Genomic DNA, 25352 nt, shown 5'->3' with positions numbered 1-25352 from the left:
CTCAACGCCGTTTTGGTGTGTTACCCACACCTTAGTCATGAGCTATGGACACATCCCCAAACAGCAGGCTAAATACCCCAGCGCTGATCACACACACATTCACCTGAGAAAACTTCAAACCACAGCTGCCGCCACGGACACCTCACCCGGAAGTGTCCTCTGTTGTCAGGGAACCAAAAGGGATGCGGAAATTATGTCAACTTCCTGTCCTATAGAGAAAAAAATGCCAACCCTACTTAAAGAGGCTCTGCCAATCATCAGAAAACACATACGGCTATATAAAGTGGCTGGTGCACTCAGAATACCCGGACAGGAGTAAATATACATCACCGCACTGGTACAATAATAATAATACGTATGGTAAATAGTGAACAGCGCAGGGGCATAAAGCCAAGTGTTATGGGGAAATATATTAAACGAAAAAACAAAAAAATATAAAATAAAAGCAGAAAAAATCACAATGTATACATGAGTATTGCCGCAAGTCATAAACATAACAATAAAAATAATTGAAAGTGACAAAGCTATTAATTGGAGAAGGAGATCCACCATCCACCATCAGACTACATCTCTCCTATATGAAACAATTAAGAGATTGGCCCTCATTTAGACCCACTGGGGCCACAGCATTGAGCTGGTGAATCCAGAAGCATTCTCTTTGCAATAACAATTTCCCACGATCACCACCTCTTCTGAGTGGTGGTATGTGGTCTATTGGCATACAACGGAAGTCTGTGAGTTTGTGTTTGCATACGGCAAAATATCTCGCCACAGGTCCAATTTGATTAATGCTTTTTTAATTGATGAACGATGCATCGCTATCTGTTCTTTCAAGAGTCTGATGGTTTTTCCGACATATAATTTATCGCAAGGGCAAACTATGATGTAAACAATGAAATGACTGTTATAGTCCAAATGGTTCCTGATATTATGCACTTTGTTTTTAACAGGATCTGTAAATCTGTCTCCAAGAAGCAGAAATTGGCAATTGACACAGCCATAACACTTAAACGAGCCATTTCTTGAACATAGCCAAGTGGTATTCTTGATAGGGCCAATATCAGATTTTGCTGGATGAGACATAATGTGTTGTTTTTCATACATATGCATAAAGAGGTTTGCATATGATGGGGCCATGTTTGACCCCATCGCAGTTCCTCTTAGATGCAGAAAAAAGGAATTTTCAAAAAGAAAATAATTCTTACGCAAAACAATCTCAACCAAATGTAACAAAAAATCAACATTGGGACCCCCATAGTGTGGACTGGAGGAGACAAGCGCCCGCAGCGAGTCGAGGCCTTCAGTATGACCTATTTTGGTATACAAACTAGAGATATCTAATGTAACCAATCAGCTGTTCTCTGGTAAAGTGCCAAGTGCATTAAGTTTTAAAAGAAAATCTGTAGTATCCTTCAAAAAGAAATCCATATTCTGAACAACTGGTTGTAACTAAAATCAATGTATTGTGAGATAGGTTGGCAGAGGGAGCCACATGAGGAGATAATGGGCTATCCCGGTGGTTGCACAAGAGTCTTATGCAACTTCGGGAGTATATAAATCAAAGGTACCCTAGGGTGGGTCTGAGTCAAAAAATAAACTGTGGGCTCATCTATTCATCTTTCGCAATGCCCAGACCAATCACAGCATCAATCTCTCTTTTGCATATATATGTTGGATCATAATCAAGTTTTTTGTAGCAATCCACATCTGCTAGTTGCCTGTGGATCTCACTCACATAGTCATTTCTATTCAAAAGAACTATTCCGCCACCTTATCTGAGGGATGTATCACAAGGGCAGTATTATCACGCAGAGAGTTAATAGCCAAATTCTCATCTTTGGACAAGTTGGAAAAAGAGATTCTTTGTTTCTCTATAACTGAAATAGTATAACGTCTAACAAGTTTAACAAAAGTCTCTATAGAGGGATTGAAACCAGGGGAGTCGAAGGTACTTTTATTATTATTATTATTATTATTATTATTGTTATGTTTATGACTTGCAGCGATACTCATGTGTATACATTGTGATTTTTTTGTTTTTTATTTTTTTTATATGTTTTTGTTTTTTCGTTTAATATATTTCCCCATAACAGGGTGTCTTTATGCCCATGCGCTGTTCACTATTTACCATACATATTATTATTATTGTACCAGTGCGGTGATGTATATTTACTCCTGTCTGGGTATTCTGAGTGTACCAGCCGCTTTATATAGCCGTATGTGTTTTCTGATGATTGGCAGAGCCTCTTTACGTATGGTTGGCATTTTTTTCTCTATAGGACAGGAAGTTGACATCACTTCCGCATCCCTCTTGGTTCCCTGGCAACGGAGGACACTTCAGGGTGTGGCGCCCGTGGCAGCAGCTGTGCTTTGAAGTTTTCACAGGTGAATGGTGTGTGTGATCAGCGCTGGGGTATTTAGCGTGCTGTTTGGGGATGTGTCCATAGCTTATGACTAAGGTGTGGGTGACACACCGAAACGGCCATTGAGCCGGACACTTGGACAGGATGGCCAGTCTGTTTCTCCATTTGATACACCATGGATGAGTATTAATATGCTACTATATTCCTTCATTGGTATCCTGTATATTATGCACTGTTTTCTGCACTTTATGGTATTTTTGACTTGGATCCTATTTACCAGATGGTGATAAATTATGAATTATTGAAAAGGAATGTTGCTGGCTGTAATGTTTTCTTGTCTTAACATTTTGGAGCCATGCAAATATATTTACACATATATATATCAAATATATTTACATTTTTTGAGCTTTCTTTTTTTAAATCATTGGGATTGCACATCTAGTCTGAAAGACCACCCCTGGATGTATATTTTTTGTACAAATTGTGGTGTGCACTGTACCCCACTTGGTTTGTGTTTGTTGATATATATGGCAGATGAACAATTGAGAGTAGAGCAGGAAGCACATACTGTACTAGTGCTGCTGGTACTGCCACCAGTCATGATAATACAAATCCATCAACGTCATCCACTAAGGCTGATGCCCAAGGGCATAGAGGGTTTAAGTCAGGGCATGTAAAATTAAAGAAGAAATTTTATTTTACAGTGGTAAAGAAAGAAACATTTAAAGGAAAGTTAGCTACAAAGAAACATGAAATAGGTATTAAAAAAGAGGTATTAAAAAAATAAAAACCACTAAGGCAGTGGAACAAACTGTACATTTAGAATTGTCACACATTCCTGAGGAGCACTTAGTGGTGTCCATGTCAGCTATGTGTGAGTCTGACATTTCTCACACATAGAGAAGCCTCTTCACCTCCATCCACTATTTCTGCACCATCGGAACATGTGGAGAACAGTACAAGTAAAGATGATGATGAGGAGGACATAAAAGAAATTGAGGATTTGTGTGTGGAAGTAGAACAGTATGAGGGGGATATGTGTGTACTACTATCTGACACTTAAGATGTTGGTGATGATGTTGTTTGTGCAAATCAGCCTGGGCATAAAACAAAAAAAAACACCTTTTGGGTGTAGGACTATTTTTACCCAAATCCTGAAAATCTTTGTGAAGGCATCTGCTCCATTTGTGATGCCAAAGTTAGTATAAATAGGGACGTCAGCATCTATGCACCTCCACCATGTTACGACATTTGCAGCGAGTTCATGAACTTTATTGTACAAGATTATAATGTAATCAACAGCTTTATCATCAACCTGCTCATTAGTGATCGGAAGTCCTGAAAATTTATTTTGTGGGGGCCCAGACAAAGCAAGCACTTCAGCCACAAAATTGTTAGTCCCTGCCACTATAATTCCCAAGGACAATTCCATCTTGTGCCACTCTTGTTTTCTGCCAATGCCGTGTGGCAATATTTTATATAAACTGCCGTATGTTTGTGACGCTGGTCTGTCTGTCAACAATCCAGCTAGCTGCAGCCTTTGGCCTAAAATGGATGAAAACAATACTGTGAGCTGTGAGGTTGTCTGAGCTGTGATGTGGTCAAAATTGACTGGAAATGACTGGAAATTAATGTTATTGAGGTTAATAATACTGTAGGAACAAAGACAGCCCCAAATTCTGTGATTTTAGCTATTTTTATGATTTTTTGACAAAAATACAGATCGAAAACCAAAACTCACAAGTGCAGTTTTGGCAAAACCAAATACAGATCCAAAACACAAGGTAGATACAGATCCAACACCAAAACCAAAACACGGGAGTCAGGAGGCCTGTAACTGATTAATATGGAGTAGTTTTGCTCTGATTGTAGTTCATTGATACAGCATGATAAACATGTACGTGATAAATATAAAATTAAATATTTAGATCAGATTGTTATATGAGCATGTCAGAACACATCAGAAATGTAAGTCAGAAAGTACAAAGAGCCAGAGAATCCTCAAGGGATCTTTAAATTCTTTGCATAACTTTCAAAAAGACTGCAGCTTACATGCAGAAATACTCAGTTTGTAAAAATGGGGACTATTAACTATTGTCATATACAAAAATAAAACATAACTCTGTTTTCTTAAAGGATAGAGATTCTAAATTGTCAAAATTGAGCCGCAAAATAGTAACTTTGTTTCTCATTTGGCCACAAGATTGTGTATACTTCTGCAGTGTTCCAGTTGTACCTCAACCATACCACACACAATAGAATGTACCAGCTCTACTTATAGATTACATTCAATATTGGCCATCACTCTTCAATCATGTAACCATGCTCATCTTTGCTGCAATGTGGCATGTTGCATCACGGCATGCTGCACGCCAGGCTGCAACTATTCACAGCCAGCTTCTTTAACCACTTGCCTGGCATGGTTGCATCAGATGCGACTATGCCTGTAAATGCTTTATCTGACATGGTCGCACGGGGACCCTCATTCCGAGTTGATTGCTAGCTGCCGTTGTTCGCTTCATAGTGATCATTTAAAAAAATGACAAAACTATGCATGCATATGGGCCGCAATGCGCACACGCCATGTGTGCGCATTGCGGCCCATATGCATGCGTGGTTTTGTCATTTTTTTAAATGATCACTATGAAGCGAACAACGGCAGCTAGCAATCAACTCGGAATGAGGGTCCCTGTGCGACCATGTCAGACGGGTACAAAGAGCATCATTGTTTTGCACTGCTACTAGAGACTATTCCATTCGCACAGCCGATTGCAAGGAGATTGACAGGAAGTGGGAGTTTAAGGGTGTCAACTGACCGTTTTCTGGGAGTGTTTGGAAAAACGCAGGCATGTCCAGGCGTTTGCAGGGTGAGTGACTTCAATTCCGGGACCTTCGTCGTAGCAATCATCACACAGAGTAAATACAGGGCTGGTCTTGTTTTGCACAAAATGTTTTGTGCACAGGCGTTTGTACTCTTGCAAAGCTTAAATACACTCCCCCGTGGGCGGCGACTATGCGTTTGCACGGCTGCTAAAAGTAGCTAGCGAGCGATCAACTCAGAATGAGGGCCAGGATGTAACCAGTAAGATAAACAGTGTTAGCAGCAGCAGGAAGGGAAACTTCCCTCCGCTGCTGCTCACAGAGGGACCGGAAGGTCCCTCTGCCTTCATGCAATCTCCCCTACTGACTGCCATGCTGCCTATCACTGCTGATTGGTCAGCACGGCAGGAGACCCCCTCCGGCGGCTGCAGACAATATCAGCCGCTGGGGAGTGTAAATTAACCCTCCCAATCCCCCCCCCTCCCCCGTGTACCTGGAGACTGTCCCGATAGTAGCTGTATTTCCGATTTTCCGATTGTCGCGGTAGTCCCAATAAATGTTTCGTTGCTTGAAAAATATTATTTTTCATAAAATATATATAGGTGTGTGTGTTATCCGGCACTCTGGATGAATGGTATTATTTATGCCTGGGTGCCCTCCTCTATCGGCATGTAGACAAAAGGATCCTTTGTGGAAGGAAACACAGGCGGCACTCCAAGGTCTTGTTAAATAGATTTGTATTGAAAAATTACAACATGGTGCAAAAGCAGCAACGTTTCAAGACCATTACGGTCTTTTCATCAGGCTGTGCATCATAAATAGTGATACAAGTGACTAAACAGTGCTAACATGTGCTTACCTGTGTTAAATACCTGTGTGTGCAGCGTGCGGTGTCTCTCGGAGTCCCGGGCCGTCGGCTTCCGGGTGCGTCAGCAAGTCGCTCCATCCGTGACATCATGGTTGCTGGGCAACCCGATCAAGCCTCAGGACCCGTTACGCTGGGAGAACCTGGAGTGTAAAAATAAATAAAGATCAAGCTTTAATGTTCCAAATGCTTATAAATAAGCTTGAATGTTAATGATAGGTGATTAAAAATAAAGTGAATGTGAGTTAAAAATTACAATTAAAAACTAAAGGTACAGATGCTCTACCATAATAAATTGTAAGCTACCTAGGTGATGCAAAAAATACGTTATTGAAGTATATACTTAATAACAATCTACTTCTATTCATAATTACAACGTTTATATTATAGGAGCATAATTTTAATTAATATGGTGAGCTATTTCAAGTTAGGAAGGTGTTCCAGGTGAATTTTTCATTTAATCCATTGGGTGCCAACGCTGCCAACAGGAATATCCATTTAGATTCACATTTGGTCAGGAGTTTTTGACGGTCGCCTCCTCTTGTCAAGGCTGGGATATGATCTATGATTTTGCAACGAAGATCTGACAGACGATGTCCATGTAGTCGGTAGTGTCTCGCTACTGGTTGATCTATATTTTTGCCTTCTAGCGCTGCTTTAACTGCCGATCTATGTAGGGCCATACGATCACGTAGATTGCGTATAGTTTGTCCCACGTAAGTGAGACCACAAGGGCATGTGATAGTGTACACAATATGTGATGTAGTGCACGTCACTACATGTTTTATTTTATATTTATGTCCGGTTTGTTGGTTGACAAAGAAATGTCCTGGATCCATATATTTACAAGTGGTGCAAGATATGCACCTATAACATCCCGTTTTTTTGGTGATGATACCCAATGATGTTGCATTCATTTGTGCGGTGATGTTGGTTTTTACTAATCGGTCTCGAATGCTTCGGCCTCTTTTATAACTGGGCATAATACGGGTGTTTTTAAATACTGGTAGATCTTTGTCTCCTGTGACAATTGGCCATAGGGCCTTGGTTGCTTGTGGGATCACTGCACTGGCTGTGTTAAATGTTGTCACAAAGGGTATTTTGATTCTGTCATCCTTTTTCTTTTTCTGTGTAGGTTGCAGCAGTTGCTCACGTGGCATATGTAGCACTGTGTTTTTCATTTCTAACAGCTCTCTGTAGTGATATCCTCTGGAAGCAAATGTATCCACCATGTGTGACAGTGCTTGTTCTAGATCTTCTAGATTACTTGAAATGCGTGCTGCCCTAATCATTTGTGATCGTGGTAGCCCTTTGATCAAGGCAGGTGGATGACAACTACTATGTAGTAACATGGTGTTCCGGTCTGTGTTTTTGGTATATAAAGATGTTCTGAGTTTACCTTGATGGATGCTTATGGTGACATCTAGGTAATTGATACTGGACGTACTGAATTGATGAGTGAATTTTATGGGGTTATCCATATTATTGATGTTGGAGATCAATAAAGTTAAAGTTGGTAACGGACCCGTCCACACTATTAGAAGATCGTCGATATATCTTGTGTATAATGAAATGAATTGTGTGACATCTGGATCCGAAAAGAAGAAAGTTTGTTCTTGTTGAAACATATACACATTGGCAAAAGAAGGGGCCACGTTGGACCCCATGGCACAGCCCTTGGTTTGAACATAGTACTGACCATTGTGTATAAAATAATTGTTAACCAAAGTGCTTTTTAACAACTGTAAAAATAACGGAATAGGGATGTCTGAAAAATTATGTTTATGTAAAAATAATTCCATAGCTTTAAGACTGTTATGAGCCACGGCTGTGGCTCATTCCTGTTTTGCAGTTTTGTTCTGTATTTCATGTTATACTTCTGTTTATGTTCCCCGTGGGTGTCATGGGGTGCTCGGAGCTCACCCTTAAGGAGGGGATACTGTTATGAACCACAGGTAGTGGTTCATTCCTATTTTATGTTTATTTAGTTGTCTTGCATGCCAGGATTTCCCATTGCTCTGTTTTGGATTACGTTTGTCTGCTGCCGCTGGTGAGTCTGTGCAATTGCAGCTTGTTCCCATGTGTTCAGCCTCATCTGGCTGCTGATTGCATCTTGTCAGCTTAGTCGTGCAGCAGGCCAGCTGCAAGAGATAATTAATTAGGCCTCTCTGATATATGCTGGCTCACTGCAGTTAGCAGATGCTGATGATATTCCTTGGTTTGCAGTCTGCTTTAAGTTTGAGCTGGTTCCTGTCAGTCCCTGTGTGGATTCCTGTGTCAGTCCCTGTGTGGATTCCTGTGTCAGTCCCTGTGTCTGATCCCGTGTCCTACCCTGAGTTCCAGTGGATTCTGCCTGTCCTCCAGTTCTGATAGTCGGTGTCGGCAGCTTCCTGTTTGCCTATGTCAGTTGCAGAAAGTATCCAGTCCTGCTCAAGCCGGTTGTTCCTGTCCTCAGTGGTCCTGTACTCAGAGATTTGTCATCTTTTCCTGGAGTCTGACTGAGCACCTTTAACATCCTGTGGTGTTCGTGAGTCACGGCGCAGCCGTGTGTTGCGGCTTGTCCGCTTACTGTTTATTATTTAGTATATTTGTGTCCTGGAGCTTTTGCGGAGGATTCCGCTCTCCCTGATCCACTCTGGTATCCAGCGGTGCTGGATAGGAGTAACGGATCAGTGGATCTTTGGTTGTCCTTTTCCCTGGCGGCTAGTCCGCACATACCTTTTTGATTTAGTTAATTAGCTTGTAACCCTTGGCCTGGTTGCTTAGTCAGAGGGCCCCTTGTTATCACCCTGTCTCGGATTTCCCTTTGTCTCCCATTAAGACCTGAGGGGGCATCGGTGTTGGGCAGACATAATCCGCCCTTCGAACGCGGCTGCCATGGGCTCAAGCAACCATAGTCTCGCAGGGGATTTCTGATAACACGGGCGAGACAACGGAGTTAGGGCGCCAGGGGTTACTAGGCTTTCCTGCTCCCACAACCAGCATATCTTCCCAGTACTCTGACCTCAGCCATACGATCTCCTCTGGTCTGGAGTACGGGAATCATAACATTATCATCAGCCATACCACAAAAAAGAAATAAAACTTTTTTTTTTCTTTTTTGGCCCAGTCCAGTGTCTAGTCTAGAATCCAGTCCTGTCTAGATTTCAGTGTGTTAGAATCCAGTCCGGTGTTAGAATCCAGTCCGGTGTTAGAATCCAGTCCGGTGTTAGAATCCAGTCCGGTGTTAGAATCCAGTCTTGTCTAGAATCCAGTCCGGTGTTTAGAATCCAGTCCGGTGTTTAGAATCCAGTCCGGTGTTTAGAATCCAGTCCGGTGTTTAGAATCCAGTCCGGTGTTTAGAATCCAGTCCGGTGTTTAGAATCCAGTCCGGTGTTTAGAATCCAGTCCGGTGTTTAGAATCCAGTCCGGTGTTTTGAATCCAGTCCGGTGTTAAAAAAAATAAAAGGTCTTGTTTTGTTTAGCAAAATTTAGCCTTGCCTTGTCTTGCCTTGCCTTGTCTTGCCTTGCCTTGCCTTGTCTTGTCTTGTCTAGTTTTAAATCCTCCTATGTCTACTATGCAAGCCCTGCAGGCATCTCTCGCAGCCCTGAACTCTGTATTCAGTGCTTTGAGACCAGAGCGACTAGAAGTTTTGCAGCAATCCCTAAAGCAACTGCAAAACCTTCTGACTAAAATCTTGCTTATTTTGCCAGAAGTCATTGAGAGTACATCTATCTCTAAAGAGACTCTTGTTCACAGTATGGTGACAAGAGAATCCTCTGGTTTAATTGAAGAGAAAAAGTTTAAAAGTTTTCTGCGGCCCAGGCTCTCAGAAGAGGAGCGTCTGCGTCGCAGAAACTTAAACTTATGCCTATATTGTGGGGGTTTAGGCCATTATCTGCAGACCTGTGAGTTGCGCAAGCCAAAGTGTGGTGACGAGTCTTGCCCTCTGGCCAAGTTGAGTCATGATACAAGACCTACTCCTGTCTCTACTGTGGCAGAGGTACTTGTCACACAACCCACACAAAAAAGCTCTCTGTCCTATAATTGGGGTCCTTGGGCAAGGGAGCCCCATTATAGATTCAGGAATCAAAAGAGAATGTCTCTCTCCTCTCTTGAGGTTCCTGTGGAAGCGGAGTTGCAAGTCCCTGGAGTGGTGCCCGTAGCCCAGGGTCCTGGAGTGGTGCCCGTAGCCCAGGGTCCTGGAGTGGTGCCCGTAGCCCAGGGTCCTGGAGTGGTGCCCGTAGCCCAGGGTCCTGGAGTGGTGCCCGTAGCCCAGGGTCCTGGAGTGGTGCCCGTAGCCCAGGGTCCTGGAGTGGTGCCCGTAGCCCAGGGTCCTGGAGTGGTGCCCGATGCCCAGAGTGCTGGAGCGGTGCCCGATGCCCAGAGTGCTGGAGCGGTACCCGATGCCCAGAGTGCTGGAGCGGTACCCGATGCCCAGAGTGCTGGAGCGGTACCCGATGCCCAGAGTGCTGGAGCGGTACCCGATGCCCAGAGTGCTGGAGCGGTACCCGATGCCCAAGCTTATAGAGGGACATCAAATATTGTACCTCAGGTTTCCATACCAGAAGGGGTCTCAGAAGCTGTTACCCCAGGTAGGGACTTGAGGAGCGCAACCTCAGAAAGGGTATCTAAAACCATAGTTCTTGAAGGGAACTCGAGAAGCAAAACCCCAGAAGGGATCTTTGAAGTAATATCCCCAAGTGGGGTCTCGAGAGACGCAGCCCCAAAGAAGGGTCTAGAAGTCGCTTCCCCAGGAAAGAACTTAAGAAGCATAGCATTAGTGGAGGATCTGAACGTTATTGCTTCAGCAAAAGTCCCGGAAGTCATAGTCCCGGGAGAACTTTCGATTATTATCGACTCAGAGAGGGAGGCCGATGGCCCGATCCCAGTCAGGGAGGCCAACGACCCGGTCCCAGTAAAAGAATCCGAGGTGCTGGCCCCAGCGGGGTTCCCGGAGGCCACTGCCCCAGCGGGGTTCCCGGAGGCCACTGCCCCAGCTTGGTTCCCGGAGGCCACTGCCCCAGCGGGGTTCCCGGAGGCCACTGCCCCGGGTGGGGTTCAGAAAGTCACTGCCCCGGGTGGGGTTCAGAAAGTCACTGCCCCGGGTGGGGTTCAGAAAGTCACTGCCCCGGGTGGGGTTCAGAAAGTCACTGCCCCGGGTGGGGTTCAGAAAGTCTCAGCCCCGGGTGGGGTTCAGAGAGTCTCAGCCCCGGGTGGGGTTCAGAGAGTCTCAGCCTCGAGTAAGGTCAATAGTGACCAGGTCCTAGCAAAGCACTCCAGTCAGTCAGATGAGAAGGAAACAGATCCTGACTCTGATATCTCAACATCCATAATCTTTGATGGGGACTTAGCCCAATTTCTGGCGCTTTACAAACACTATTACATTATTATGTTGTCTAGACCATTTCTGGGCATCACTCCAGAGAACCTTGTGCTCTATCTTATTTATTCTTTTAGAGGAGAGCCTTTTGAGTGGGCGATCAGCCTAATGAAAGCTGAAGATCCCATTCTTCAGGATCCCCCAGCATTCAGTGATGCAATTATTAAAAGATATGGTTCCAAAGAAATTGGTTCAGGTTCCTCTAAGTCACCCGTCTTGTCTGCTGAGAGTCCACAAAATACTGTAAACTCGGCACAGGAGTCTCAGCCCGTTGTTGTGACTGCAGGATGTGCTTTTCTGACTACTTCTTCTAATAATAGTACTTTACCAGAAAGTTCAGCTCCCAAGGGTAAGAGACCTGTCTCTGATTTGAACGCAGCCTTGCTGGGTGGTACCATCAGTTCAGACAATGTTTGGGGAATTACCTTGGTCAGACCTAAAGAGCTTTGTAAAAAGAAGAAGAAAAAGAAATAATTTTTTGACTCTTGCCTTGATAAAAAAAAAAAAAAGATTTTTTTTTCCCTTGTCTTGTGTCCAGTGGCCACCATCAAGGGGAGGGCACTGTTACAAGCTGTGGTTGCAGCTTGTTTCTGTTTTCGTGTCTGTTAGACCAATGTGTCAGGTTTTTTTTTGTATCCCTTGTTCTGGATAGTCTGAATTTTGGGGTCTTTTGACCCCTCCTCAAGGGGGGGGTACTGTTATGAGCCATGGCTGTGGCTCATTCCTGTTTTGCAGTTTTGTTCTGTATTTCATGTTATACTTCTGTTTATGTTCCCCGTGGGTGTCATGGGGTGCTCGGAGCTCACCCTTAAGGAGGGGATACTGTTATGAACCACAGGTAGTGGTTCATTCCTATTTTATGTTTATTTAGTTGTCTTGCATGCCAGGATTTCCCATTGCTCTGTTTTGGATTACTCTTGTCTGCTGCCGCTGGTGAGTCTGTGCAATTGCAGCTTGTTCCCATGTGTTCAGCCTCATCTGGCTGCTGATTGCATCTTGTCAGCTTAGTCGTGCAGCAGGCCAGCTGCAAGAGATAATTAATTAGGCCTCTCTGATATATGCTGGCTCACTGCAGTTAGCAGATGCTGATGATATTCCTTGGTTTGCAGTCTGCTTTAAGTTTGAGCTGGTTCCTGTCAGTCCCTGTGTGGATTCCTGTGTCAGTCCCTGTGTGGATTCCTGTGTCAGTCCCTGTGTCTGATCCCGTGTCCTACCCTGAGTTCCAGTGGATTCTGCCTGTCCTCCAGTTCTGATAGTCGGTGTCGGCAGCTTCCTGTTTGCCTATGTCAGTTGCAGAAAGTATCCAGTCCTGCTCAAGCCGGTTGTTCCTGTCCTCAGTGGTCCTGTACTCAGAGATTTGTCATCTTTTCCTGGAGTCTGACTGAGCACCTTTAACATCCTGTGGTGTTCGTGAGTCACGGCGCAGCCGTGTGTTGCGGCTTGTCCGCTTACTGTTTATTATTTAGTATATTTGTGTCCTGGAGCTTTTGCGGAGGATTCCGCTCTCCCTGATCCACTCTGGTATCCAGCGGTGCTGGATAGGAGTAACGGATCAGTGGATCTTTGGTTGTCCTTTTCCCTGGCGGCTAGTCCGCACATACCTTTTTGATTTAGTTAATTAGCTTGTAACCCTTGGCCTGGTTGCTTAGTCAGAGGGCCCCTTGTTATCACCCTGTCTCGGATTTCCCTTTGTCTCCCATTAAGACCTGAGGGGGCATCGGTGTTGGGCAGACATAATCCGCCCTTCGAACGCGGCTGCCATGGGCTCAAGCAACCATAGTCTCGCAGGGGATTTCTGATAACACGGGCGAGACAACGGAGTTAGGGCGCCAGGGGTTACTAGGCTTTCCTGCTCCCACAACCAGCATATCTTCCCAGTACTCTGACCTCAGCCATACGATCTCCTCTGGTCTGGAGTACGGGAATCATAACAAAGACCTCCTTCTTGAGGGATCACTGTGTATAAGTTTTTTACATCTAATGTACACAGTATGGTATTTTCTGGAAGTTGGGGTAAAGACTGTAACTTGAGTAAAAGTTGTGTGGTGTCTTTTAAGAAAGTAGGCTGTTTTAAAATGAATGCTGCCCTTGCCTCACGGCATGAGGTCCCTGCTGCCCTTGCCTCACGGCATGAGGTCCCTGCTGCCCTTGCCTCACGGCATGAGGTCCCTGCTGCCCTTGCCTCACGGCATGAGGTCCCTGCTGCCCTTGCCTCTCGGCATGAGGTCCCTGCTGCCCTTGCCTCTCGGCATGAGGTCCCTGCTGCCCTTGCCTCTCGGCATGAGGTCTCTGCTGCCCTTGCCTCATGGCATGAGGATGCTGTTTTTTCGTCTATTGGGCAAATTAGGACGGCCGTGTCAATGGTCAGTCCAAATGTTATTTTGTCTTTCAGGGTCACTCAGTCATCCAAGTCAGCCTTGCCAGAGGTCCGAGAGGTGTCAGCCTTGCCAGAGGTCCGAGAGGTGTCAGCCTTGCCAGAGGTCCGAGAGGTGTCAGCCTTGCCAGATGTCCGAGAGGTGTCCGCCTTGCCAGATGTCCGAGAGGTGTCCGCCTTGCCAGAGGTCCGAGAGGTGTCCGCCTTGCCAGAGGTCCGAGAGGTGTCCGCCTTGCCAGAGGTCCGAGAGGTGTCCGCCTTGCCAGAGGTCCGAGAGGTGTCCGCCTTGCCAGAGGTCCGAGAGGTGTCCGCATTGCCAGAGGTCCGAGAGGTGTCCGCCTTGCCAGAGGTCCGGCCAAGGCCTGTCCAGCCCCAGGAGGGGGCTCCGCCTGTCCAGCCCCTGGAGGGGGCTCTGCCTGTCCAGCACCAGATAGAGGTGCCTGCCATGTCCGAGATCCAAGATTTGCCCGAGGTGTCTGCCCAGCCGGGGCCATCTGAGACTTCCCTGTCTAAGGTGCAAGAAGAGTCCATCTTGTCTGAGAGGCCACGGTTATCTATCCTCCCTGATGTAACATCTAATTTGGAGAGCCGAGTCATTGAGGAACTGCCTTACTTTTATGGAAATATCTCTCACTGTTTAGCTCTCTTCAAATAAAAAAAAGGATGACAGAATCAAAATACCCTTTGTGACAACATTTAACACAGCCAGTGCAGTGATCCCACAAGCAACCAAGGCCCTATGGCCAGTTGTCACAGGAGACAAAGATCTACCAGTATTTAAAAACACCCGTATTATGCCCAGTTATAAAAGAGGCCGAAGCATTCGAGACCGATTAGTAAAAACCAACATCACCGCACAAATGAATGCAACATCATTGGGTATCATCACCAAAAAACCGGGATGTTATAGGTGCATATCTTGCACCACTTGTAAATATATGGATCCAGGACATTTCTTTGTCAACCAACAAACCGGACATAAATATAAAATAAAACATGTAGTGACGTGCACTACATCACATATTGTGTACACTATCACATGCCCTTGTGGTCTCACTTACGTGGGACAAACTATTCGCAATCTACGTGATCGTATGGCCCTACATAGATCGGCAGTTAAAGCAGCGCTAGAAGGCAAAAATATAGATCAACCAGTAGCGAGACACTACCGACTACATGGACATCGTCTGTCAGATCTTCGTTGCAAAATCATAGATCATATCCCAGCCTTGACAAGAGGAGGCGACCGTCAAAAACTCCTGACCAAATGTGAATCTAAATGGATATTCCTGTTGGCACCCAATGGATTAAATGAAAAATTCACCTGGAACACCTTCCTAACTTGAAATAGCTCACCATATTAATTAAAATTATGCTCCTATAATATAAACGTTGTAATTATGAATAGAAGTAGATTGTTATTAAGTATATACTTCAATAACATATTTTTTGCATCACCTAGGTAGCTTACAATTTATTATGGTAGAGCATCTGTACCTTTAGTTTTTAATTGTAATTTTTCTCTGACGTCCTAAGTGGATGCTGGGGACTCCGTCAGGACCATGGGGATTAGCGGCTCCGCAGGAGACAGGGCACAAACTAAAAAGCTTTAGGATCAGGTGGTGTGTACTGGCTCCTCCCCCTATGACCCTCCTCCAAGCCTCAGTTAGGTTTTTGTGCCCGTCCGAGCAGGGTGCAATCTAGGTGGCTCTCTTAAGGAGCTGCTTAGAAAAAGTTTTTAGGTTTCTTATTTTCAGTGAGTCCTGCTGGCAACAGGCTCACTGCATCGAGGGACTTAGGGGAGAGAAGTTCAACTCACCTGCGTGCAGGATGGATTGGCTTCTTAGGCTACTGGACACCATTAGCTCCAGAGGGAGTCGGAACACAGGTCTCACCCTGGGGTTCGTCCCGGAGCCGCGCCGCCGACCCCCCTTGCAGATGCTGAAGATTGAAGGTCCAGAAACCGGCGGCAGAAGGCTTTTCAGTCTTCATGAAGGTAGCGCACAGCACTGCAGCTGTGCGCCATTGTTGTCACACACTTCACACCAACGGTCACGGAGGGTGCAGGGCGTTGCTGGGGGCGCCCTGGGCAGCAATGTATAATACCTTATTCTGGCTAAAAATACATCACATATAGCCCCTGGAGGCTATATGGATGTATTTAACCCCTGCCAGGTCTCAGAAAAACGGGAGAAGAAGCCCGCCGAAAAGGGGGCGGGGCCTATTCTCCTCAGCACACAGCGCCATTTTCCCTCACAGAAATGCTGGTGGGAAGGCTCCCAGGCTCTCCCCTGCACTGCACTACAGAAACAGGGTTAAAACAGAGAGGGGGGGCACTTATTTGGCGATATGTATATATATATATTAAAATGCTATAAGGGAAAAACACTTATATAAAGGTTGTCCCTGTATAATATAGCGTTTTTGGTGTGTGCTGGCAAACTCTCCCTCTGTCTCCCCAAAGGGCTAGTGGGGTCCTGTCCTCTATCAGAGCATTCCCTGTGTGTGTGCTGTGTGTCGGTACTTGTGTGTCGACATGTATGAGGACGATGTTGGTGAGGAGGCGGAGCAATTGCCGGTAATGGTGATGTCACTCTCTAGGGAGTCGACACCGGAATGGATGGCTTATTTAAGGAATTACGTGATAATGTCAACACGCTGCAAGGTCGGTTGACGACATGAGACGGCCGGCAAACCAATTAGTACCTGTCCAGGCGTCTCAAACACCGTCAGGGGCGTTAAAACGTCCTTTTTACCTCAGACACGGACACTGACTCCAGTGTCGACGGTGAAGAAACAAACGTATTTTCCTTTAGGGCCACACGTTACTTGTTAAGGGCAATGAAGGAGATGTTACATATTTCTGATACTACAAGTACCACAAAAAAGGGTATTATGTGGAGTGTGAAAAAACTACATGTGGTTTTTCCTGAATCAGATAAATTAAATGAAGTGTGTGATGATGCGTGGGTTTCCTCCGATAGAAAATTATTGGCGGTATACCCTTTCCCGCCAGAAGTTATGGCGCGTTGGGAAACACACCTTAGGGTGGATAAGGCGCTCACACGCTTATAAAAACAAGTGGCGTTACCGTCTCCAGATACGGACGCCCTCAAGGAGCCAACTGATAGGAGGTTGGAAAATATCCTAAAAGTATATACACACATACTGGTGTTATACTGCGACCAGCGATCGCCTCAGCCTGGATGGGCAGCGCTGGGGTGGCTTGGTCGGATTCCCTGACTGGAAATATTGATACCCTTGACAGGGACAGTATTTTATTGACTATAGAGCATTTAAAAGATGCATTTCTATATATGCGAAACTCTGGCATCAAGAGTAAGTGCGATGTCCATATCTGCCAGACAATGTTTATGGACACGACAGTGGTCAGGTGATGCAGATTCCAAACGGCACATGGAAGTATTGCCGTATAAAGGGGAGGAGTTATTTGGGGTCGGTCCATCGGACCTGGTGGCCACGGCAACAGCTAGAAAATCCACCTTTTTTTACCCCAAGTCACATCTCAGCAGAAAAAGACATAGTCTTTTCAGCCTCAGTCCTTTCGTCCCCATAATATCTGCCCAGGGATAGAGGTAAGGGAAGAAGACTGCAGCAGGCAGCCCATTCCCAGGAACAGAAGCCTTCCACCGCTTCTGCCAAGTCCTCAGCATGACGCTGGGGCCGTAAAAACAGGTGCGGTGGGGGGTCGTCTCAAGAGTTTCAGCACGCAGTGGGCTCACTCGCAAGTGGACCCCTGGATCCTACAAGTAGTATCCCAGGGGTACAGATTGGAAATTCGAGACGTCTCCCCCTCGCAGGTTCCTGAAGTTTGCTTTACCAACGTCTACCTCCGACAGGGAGGCAGTATTGGAAACAATTCACAAGCTGTATTCCCAGCAGGTGATAATCAAAGTACCCCTCCTACAACAAGTAAAGGGGTATTATTCCACACTATATTGTGGTACTGAAGCCAGACGGCTCGGTGAGACCTATTCTAAATGGAGTCACTCAGAGCAGTGATAGCGAACCAGGAAGAAGGGGACTATATGGTGTCCCTGGACATCAAGGATGCTTACCTCCATGTCCAAATTTGCCCTTCTCACAAAGGGTACCTCAGGTTCGTGGTACAAAACTGTCACTATCAGTTTCAGACGCTGCCGTTTGGATTGTCCACGGCAACCCGGGTCTTTACCAAGGTAATGGCCGAAATGATGATTCTTCTTCAAAGAAAAGGCGTCTTAATTATCCCTTACTTGGACGATCTCCTGATAAGGGCAAGGTCCAGAGAACAGTTGGAGGTCTGAGTAGCACTATCTCAAGTAGTTCTACGACAGCACGGGTGGATTCTAAATATTCCAAAATCGCAGCTGTCTCCGACGACACGTCTGCTGTCCCTAGGGATGATTCTGGACACAGTCCAGAAAAAGGTGTTTCTCCCGGAGGAGAAAGCCAGGGAGTTATCCGAGCTAGTCAGGAACCTCCAAAAACCAGGAAAAGTGTCAGTGCATCATTGCACAAGGGTCCTGGGAAAAATGGTGGCTTCTTACGAAGCGATTCCATTCGGCAGATTTCACGCAAGAACTTTTCAGTGGAATCTGCTGGACAAATGGTCCGGATCGCATCTTCAGATGCATCAGCGGATAACCCTGTCTCCAAGGACAAGGGTGTCTCTTCTGTGGTGGCTGCAGAGTGCTCATCTACTAAAGGGCCACAGTTATGCATTCAGGACTGGGTCCTGGTGACCACGGATTCCAGCTTGAAAGGCTGGGGAGCAGTCACACAGGGAAAAAATTTCCAGGGAGTGTGATCAAGTCTGGGTACTTCTCTCCGCATAAATATACTGGAGCTAAGAGCAATTTACAATGTTCTAAGCTTAGCAAGACCTCTGCTTCAAGGTCAGCCGGTATTGATCCAGTGGGACAACATCACGGCAGTCGCCCACGTAAACAGACAGGGCGGCACAAGAAGCAGGAGGACAATGGCAGAAACTGCAAGGATTCTTCGCTGGGCGCAAAATCATGTGATAGCACTGTCAGCAGTTTTCATTCCGGGAGTGGACAACTGGGAAGCAGACTTCCTCAGCACGACCTCCACCCGGGAGAGTGGAGACTTCATCGAGAAGTTTTTTCCACATGATTGTGCACCGTTGGGAAAGACCAAAGGTGGACATGATGGCGTCCCGCCTGAACAAAAAACTGGACAGGTATTGCGCCAGGTCAAGAGACCCTCAGGCAATAGCTGTGGACGTTCTGGTAACACCAGGGGTGTACCAGTCGGTGTATGTGTTCCCTCCTCTGCTTCTCATACCAAAGGTACTGAGAATTATAAGACGTAGAGGAGTAAGAACTATACTCGTGGCTCTGGATGGGCCAAGAAGGACTTGGTACCCGGAACTTCAAGAGATGCTCACAGAGGACTCAGGGCCTCTGCCGATAAGAAGGGACTTGTTTCAGCAAGTACCATGTTTGTTCCAAGACTTACCGCGGCTGCGTTTGACGGCATGGCGGTTGAACGCCGGATCCTAAGGGAAAAAGGCATTCCGGAAGAGGTCATTCCTACCCTGGTCAAAGCCAGGAAGGAGGTGACCGCACAACATTATCACCACATGTGGCGAAAATATGTGGCGTGGTGTGAGGCCAGGAAGGCCCCACGAAGAAATTTCAACTCGGTCGATTCCTGCATTTCCTGCAAACAGGAGTGTCTATGGGCCTCAAATTGGGGTCCATTAAGGTTCAAATTTCGGCCCTGTCGATTTTCTTCCAGAAAGAATTGGCTTCAGTTCCTGAAGTCCAGAAATTTGACAAGGGAGTACTGCATATATAACCCCCTTTTGTGCCTCCAGTGGCACTGTGGGATCTCAACGTAGTCCTGGGATTCCTCAAATCACGTTGGTTTAAACCGCTCAAATCTGTGGATTTGAAATATCTCACATGGAAAGTGACCATGATGTTGGCACTGGCCTCGGCCAGGCGAGTGTCAGAATTGGCGGCTTTGTCTCACAAAAGCCCATATCTGATTGTCCATTCGGACAGGGCAGAGCTGCGGACTCGTCCCCAGTTTCTCCCTAAGTTGGTGTCAGCGTTTCATCTGAACCAGCTTATTGTGGTACCTGCGGCTACTAGAGACTTGGAGGACTCCAAGTTGCTAGATGTTGTCAGGGCCCTGAAAATATAGATTTCCAGGACGGCTGGAGTCAGGAAAACAGACTTGCTGTTATCCTGTATGCACCCAAAAAACTGGGTGCTCTTGCTTCTAAGCAGACGATTGCTAGTTGAATGTGTAGTACAATTCAGCTTGCACATTCTGTGGCAGGACTGCCACAGCCAAAATATATAAATGCCCATTCCACAAGGAAGGTGGGCTCATCTTGGGCGACTGCCCGAGGGGTCTCGGCTTTACAACTTTGCCGAGCTGCTACTTGGTCAGGAGCAAATACGTTTGTAAAATTCTACAAATTTGATACCCTAGCTGAGGAGGACCTGGAGTTCTCTCACTCGGTGCTGCAGAGTCATCCGCACTCTCCCGCCCGTTTGGGAGCTTTGGTATAATCCCCATGGTCCTGACGGAGTCCCCAGCATCCACTTAGGACGTCAGAGAAAATAAGATTTTACTTACCGATAAATCTATTTCTCGTAGTCCGTAGTGGATGCTGGGCGCCCATCCCAAGTGCGGATTGTCTGCAATACTTGTACATAGTTGTTGTTACAAAAAAATCGGGTTGTTATTGTTGTGAGCCGTCTGTTCAGAGGCTCCTACGTTTGTCATACTGTTAACTGGGTTCAGATCACAAGTTGTACGGTGTGATTGGTGTGGCTGGTATGAGTCTTACCCGGGATTCAATATCCTTCCTTATTGTGTACGCTCGTCCGGGCACAGTATCCTAACTGAGGCTTGGAGGAGGGTCATAGGGGGAGGAGCCAGTACACACCACCTGATCCTAAAGCTTTAGTTTTGTGCCCTGTCTCCTGCGGAGCCGCTAATCCCCATGGTCCTGACGGAGTCCCCAGCATCCACTACGGACTACGAGAAATAGATTTATCGGTAAGTAAAATCTTATTTTAACTCACATTCACTTTATTTTTAATCACCTATCATTAACATTCAAGCTTATTTATAAGCATTTGGAACATTGAAGCTTGATCTTTATTTATTTTTACACTCCAGGTTCTCCCGGCGTAACGGGTCCTGAGGCTTGATCGGGTTGCCCAGCAACCATGACGTCACGGACGGAGCGACTTGCTGACGCACCCGGAAGCCGACGGCCCGGGACTCCGAGAGGCACCGCACGCTGCACACACAGGTATTTAACACAGGTAAACACATGTTAGCACTGTTTAGTCACTTGTATCACTATTTATGATGCACAGCCTGATGAAAAGACCGTAATGGTCTTGAAACGTTGCTGCTTTTGCACCATGTTGTAATTTTTCAATACAAATCTATTTAACATGACCTTGGAGTGCCGCCTGTGTTTCCTTCCACAAAGGATCCTTTTGTCTAAATATATATATATATATATATATATATATATATATATATATATATATATATATATATATATATATATATATATATATATATATATATATATATATATATATATATATATTTTAACTAAAATGATTTTGGATAGGGTTAAAATCATGTTCTTCACCTAATTCACTCATAAAAAACCCTGACAATTTCGGAGAGCGTTTTTTTTGGGGAAAATCGTCAGTTACGGTAAGTGGTTAATTCCTTTTTTAGTTGTAGCCTGGGACACCATGCAGCATGCCGCATCGCAGTAAAATGAGCATGGCTACATCGGTACAATCTTGTTAACAGACTCCACTGTGCATAAGTACAAATAACAGCAAGTGTAGATGCAAATTAAAGATTTAATCCAAACATTTAGGACCTAATTCAGAGTTGGGTGTAAACACAAGCTGCTGCATTTTTATTTTATTTATTTTTTTCGTTTTATTTTGGCTGCAAATTTCCTTTTTGAATCCATGCGCATTCATAACTTTTCACAATACATGGCTTTTTTTTCCAGGTGGCTTGCACTTGCGAATTTCTATGACAAGGAGGCCAATTCAGGGTCTGAAGGGGATGCGTAAACATGGCCAAAGTCAGTCAGGGCGTGCTGTGGTCACTGACTACTCTGAGAGGAAGGCTGTCCATATGTTTTTTAAAGTTGACTTGTAACTGTAATGTGCATATATTGTGTACTGCAATTTTCAGTATCTTTTATACTCAAAGGGCTAATTCAGACCTGATCGCTAGGCTACGTTTTCGTACAGTGGGCGACCAGGTCTAAATTGCCCATGCATATGCACTGCAATGCGCAGGTCACATCACACGGGTACAAAGCGGATGTTAGGATTACTAGGTTTCTCTGTGTGTGCATACTTGAAATGAGGTCAGCTGAAGCCAGGTGAAAATTAAACAAGGTTTATTGTAGAAAAGAACCAGCAAAATATCAGCATACAGAAACTGGATCCTTGATTAACATGGAATAGAACACAATATTTCCAGATAATTGTAATGGCTTGTAATAGAAACAGGGAGGAAGGTTATGCTTGAGTATTGGTATAGTCCAGGTTAATTACAGAGGTGAAATGAACATGAAGAAAATCCAGGTTTAAACCAAGCAGGGGGAAAATAACATACCAAAACGTAGTAATCAGGCAGGGGTGGAAACAGACTGCAAATAATAATACAGGAATGCAGATGTTGATCCAGCAGGGTTAGGAGTCTTGTAGCAAGGCATATGTAACCGCAAACTGCAGGAAATGTCTCCAAGATGTAGGTATGGCAGAAGCAGGAAAGGATAACTGGAGAGAGCCTAGTCACACTCCAGACGGAACCACAATGATCTGCACATGGATGCTGGTGAGCTGGAGCTAAATAGCAGCACAAGGTGTTGGCCACAGCTGCTCACAATCAGGTAATCAACCTGCAGGGACAGAGCATGCAACTGCCATTCAGACCTAAGGCAGCAAGTGAGACCCCTAGAGGCAGGAATGAGACAATGCAAGGCAACACAAACACAGACATTCCTAACATTATCCCCCCCCTTAAACAGGCGGATTCCAGACGCCTAAAAGTTCACCTTCTCTTCTTTTTTCCTCTCCTCTTTTTGGGTTGCCTAGACCTATTTGAAGGTGTCACAAAGACACTACTCGGCAGTACAGGTCCATCAATTATAAGTCTAGGATCCTCCAGAAGCTCGCTCTCAGAATCAGAGCCACAACCCAACGGCAGTAGTGACCCCTTATTTTCTTGGATCTTATCAAGAGCGGATGGTAAATTTGTAGAAGCCGAACTTGCCGAGCAATCTGCGTGAACACCTAAAGATACGTGCCCACATCTCAAAAACTGAGGTTGCTGCCCACACTGCAAAGGCAGGTTCTCAGACGGGCACACTTTAACAGATTCATCCAGAAGAGCGAGGACAGTTGGTGGACTGAATCTTTCGGACACTGCCTTGAGGAAAGCGGGCAAATCTTGTAAAACTGGATCTTCCGCATCTATAAGACCATTTACCCGCTTCAAAGCCCTCCCTCTGAACCTCATACATATGTTAGCAATGATATCAATAGGGGACAAGTCATCAAAACTCAGATATTTGAAGAGAGCTAAACAGTGAGATATTTCCATAAAAGTAAGGCAGTTCCTCAATGACTCGGCTCTCCAAATTAGATGTTACATCAGGGAGGATAGATAACCGTGGCCTCTCAGACAAGATGGACACTTCTTGCACCTTAGACAGGGAAGTCTCAGATGGCCCCGGCTGGGCAGACACCTCGGGCAAATCTTGGATCTCGGACATGGCAGGCACCTCTATCTGGGGCTGGACAGGCGGAGCCCCCTCCTGGGGCTGGACAGGCGGAGCCCCCTCCTGGGGCGGGACAGGCCTTGGCCGGACCTCTGGCAAGGCGGACACCTCTCGGACCTCTGGACCTCTGGCAAGGCGGGCACCTCTCGGACCTCTGGCAAGGCGGACACCTCTCGGACCTCTGGCAAGGCTGACTTGGATGACTGAGTGACCCTGAAAGACAAAATAACATTTGGACTGACCATTGACACGGCCGTCCTAATTTGCCCAATAGACGGAAAAACAGCATCCTCATGCCATGAGGCAAGGGCAGCAGGGACCTCATGCCGTGAGGCAAGGGCAGCAGGGACCTCATGCCGTGAGGCAAGGGCAGCAGGGACCTCATGCCGTGAGGCAAGGGCAGCAGGGACCTCATGCCGTGAGGCAAGGGCACAAAGGCAAGGGCAGCAGGGACCTAATGCCCAAAGGCAAGGGCAGCAGGGACCTAATGCCCAAAGGCAAGGGCAGCAGGGACCTAATGCCCAAAGGCAAGGGCAGCAGGGACCTAATACCCAAAGGCAAGGGCAGCAGGGACCTCATGCCCAAAGGCCAGGGCAGCAGGGACCTCATGCCCAAAGGCCAGGGCAGCAGGGACCTCATGCCCAAAGGCCAGGGCAGCAGGGACCTCATGCCCAAAGGCCAGGGCAGCAGGGACCTCATGCCCAAAGGCCAGGGCAGCAGGGACCTCATGCCCAAAGGCCAGGGCAGCAGGGCCGGACTCCCCTCCTGGGATCGCTGGTCGCTGGGCCGGACACCCCTCCCGGGGTCGCTGGGCCGGACACCCCTCCCGGGGTCGCTGGGCCGGACACCCCTCCCGGGGTCGCTGGGCCGGACACCCCTCCCGGGGTCGCTGGGCCGGACACCCCTCCTTTTGAAATTTGAGCACAACAGTGGCATAACTGAGCAGAATTAGGCACTATGGCTGAATGAGGAAAGCTCTTTTTAGGTTTGCGAGCAGGACATAATTGAATAAAATGTCCAGACCTGCCGCAATAAAAACAGTTGGTTTTTTTTATCCCTTCTATGTCTTTTTTCTTCCTCAGAGAGGCTGGGTCGTGGAAAGCTCCAGAACTTGCCTTTGCTTGGGATTGGAAAACAGCGGCCAGAATTGAGAGCACCAGACTCATCTTTTCCCCTTTTCCCCTGCGTCTCCTTAAAGGGAACTGGTAATCTTATTGAATATTCAGGCAGAGCAGACAGTATCTCTAAAGACAAGGTTTGAATATTCTCCAGTTTCTCTCTGAAATACACTAGCCATGTAGAACCCACGAACGGCATAAACTCGAGAGGCAGGGAATTTTTCTGAAATGAAGCCATTTTATGAAATTCAGCTATACCTCAAACTCCTGCACACGTTTATTTGGGCAGATCATTCTGTTAGGATTATTAGGTTTCTCTGTGTGTGCATACTTGAAATGAGGTCAGCTGAAGCCAGGTGAAAATTAAACAAGGTTTTATTGTAGAAAAGAACCAGCAAAATATCAGCATACAGAAACTGGATCCTTGATTAACATGGAATAGAACACAATGGCCCTCATTCCGAGTTGTTCGCTCGCAAGTGAATTTTAGCAGATTTGCTCATGCTAAGCCGCCGCCTACTGGGAGTGAATCTTAGCATCTTAAAATTGCGAATGATGTATTCGCAATATTGCGATTACACACCTCGTAGCAGTTTCAGAGTAGCTCCAGACTTACTCGGCATCTG

At 46.1% G+C, this 25352-nt stretch overlaps 1 long non-coding RNA gene across 2 annotated transcripts in view; it reads left to right on the top strand.

The window, feature by feature from the left end:
* The first annotated feature begins 2309 nt into the window (after window positions 1–2309).
* The window catches only part of LOC135051055 (uncharacterized), a 206139-nt gene continuing 183096 nt past the window's right edge, over window positions 2310–25352 (top strand). The window contains exon 1 of one of the 2 annotated variants that reach the window (XR_010242014.1): window positions 2310–2385. This is a non-coding gene — a long non-coding RNA (uncharacterized LOC135051055). The remainder of the gene's footprint in view (window positions 2386–25352) is intronic. The other variant, XR_010242015.1, reaches the window with a different exon arrangement.

This window comes from Pseudophryne corroboree, chromosome 2 (assembly GCF_028390025.1).
Source record: "Pseudophryne corroboree isolate aPseCor3 chromosome 2, aPseCor3.hap2, whole genome shotgun sequence".
Lineage (NCBI taxonomy): Eukaryota > Metazoa > Chordata > Amphibia > Anura > Myobatrachidae > Pseudophryne > Pseudophryne corroboree.
Note: the sequence above shows the minus strand (reverse complement) of the source record. Positions and strands in the feature narration are given on the sequence as shown.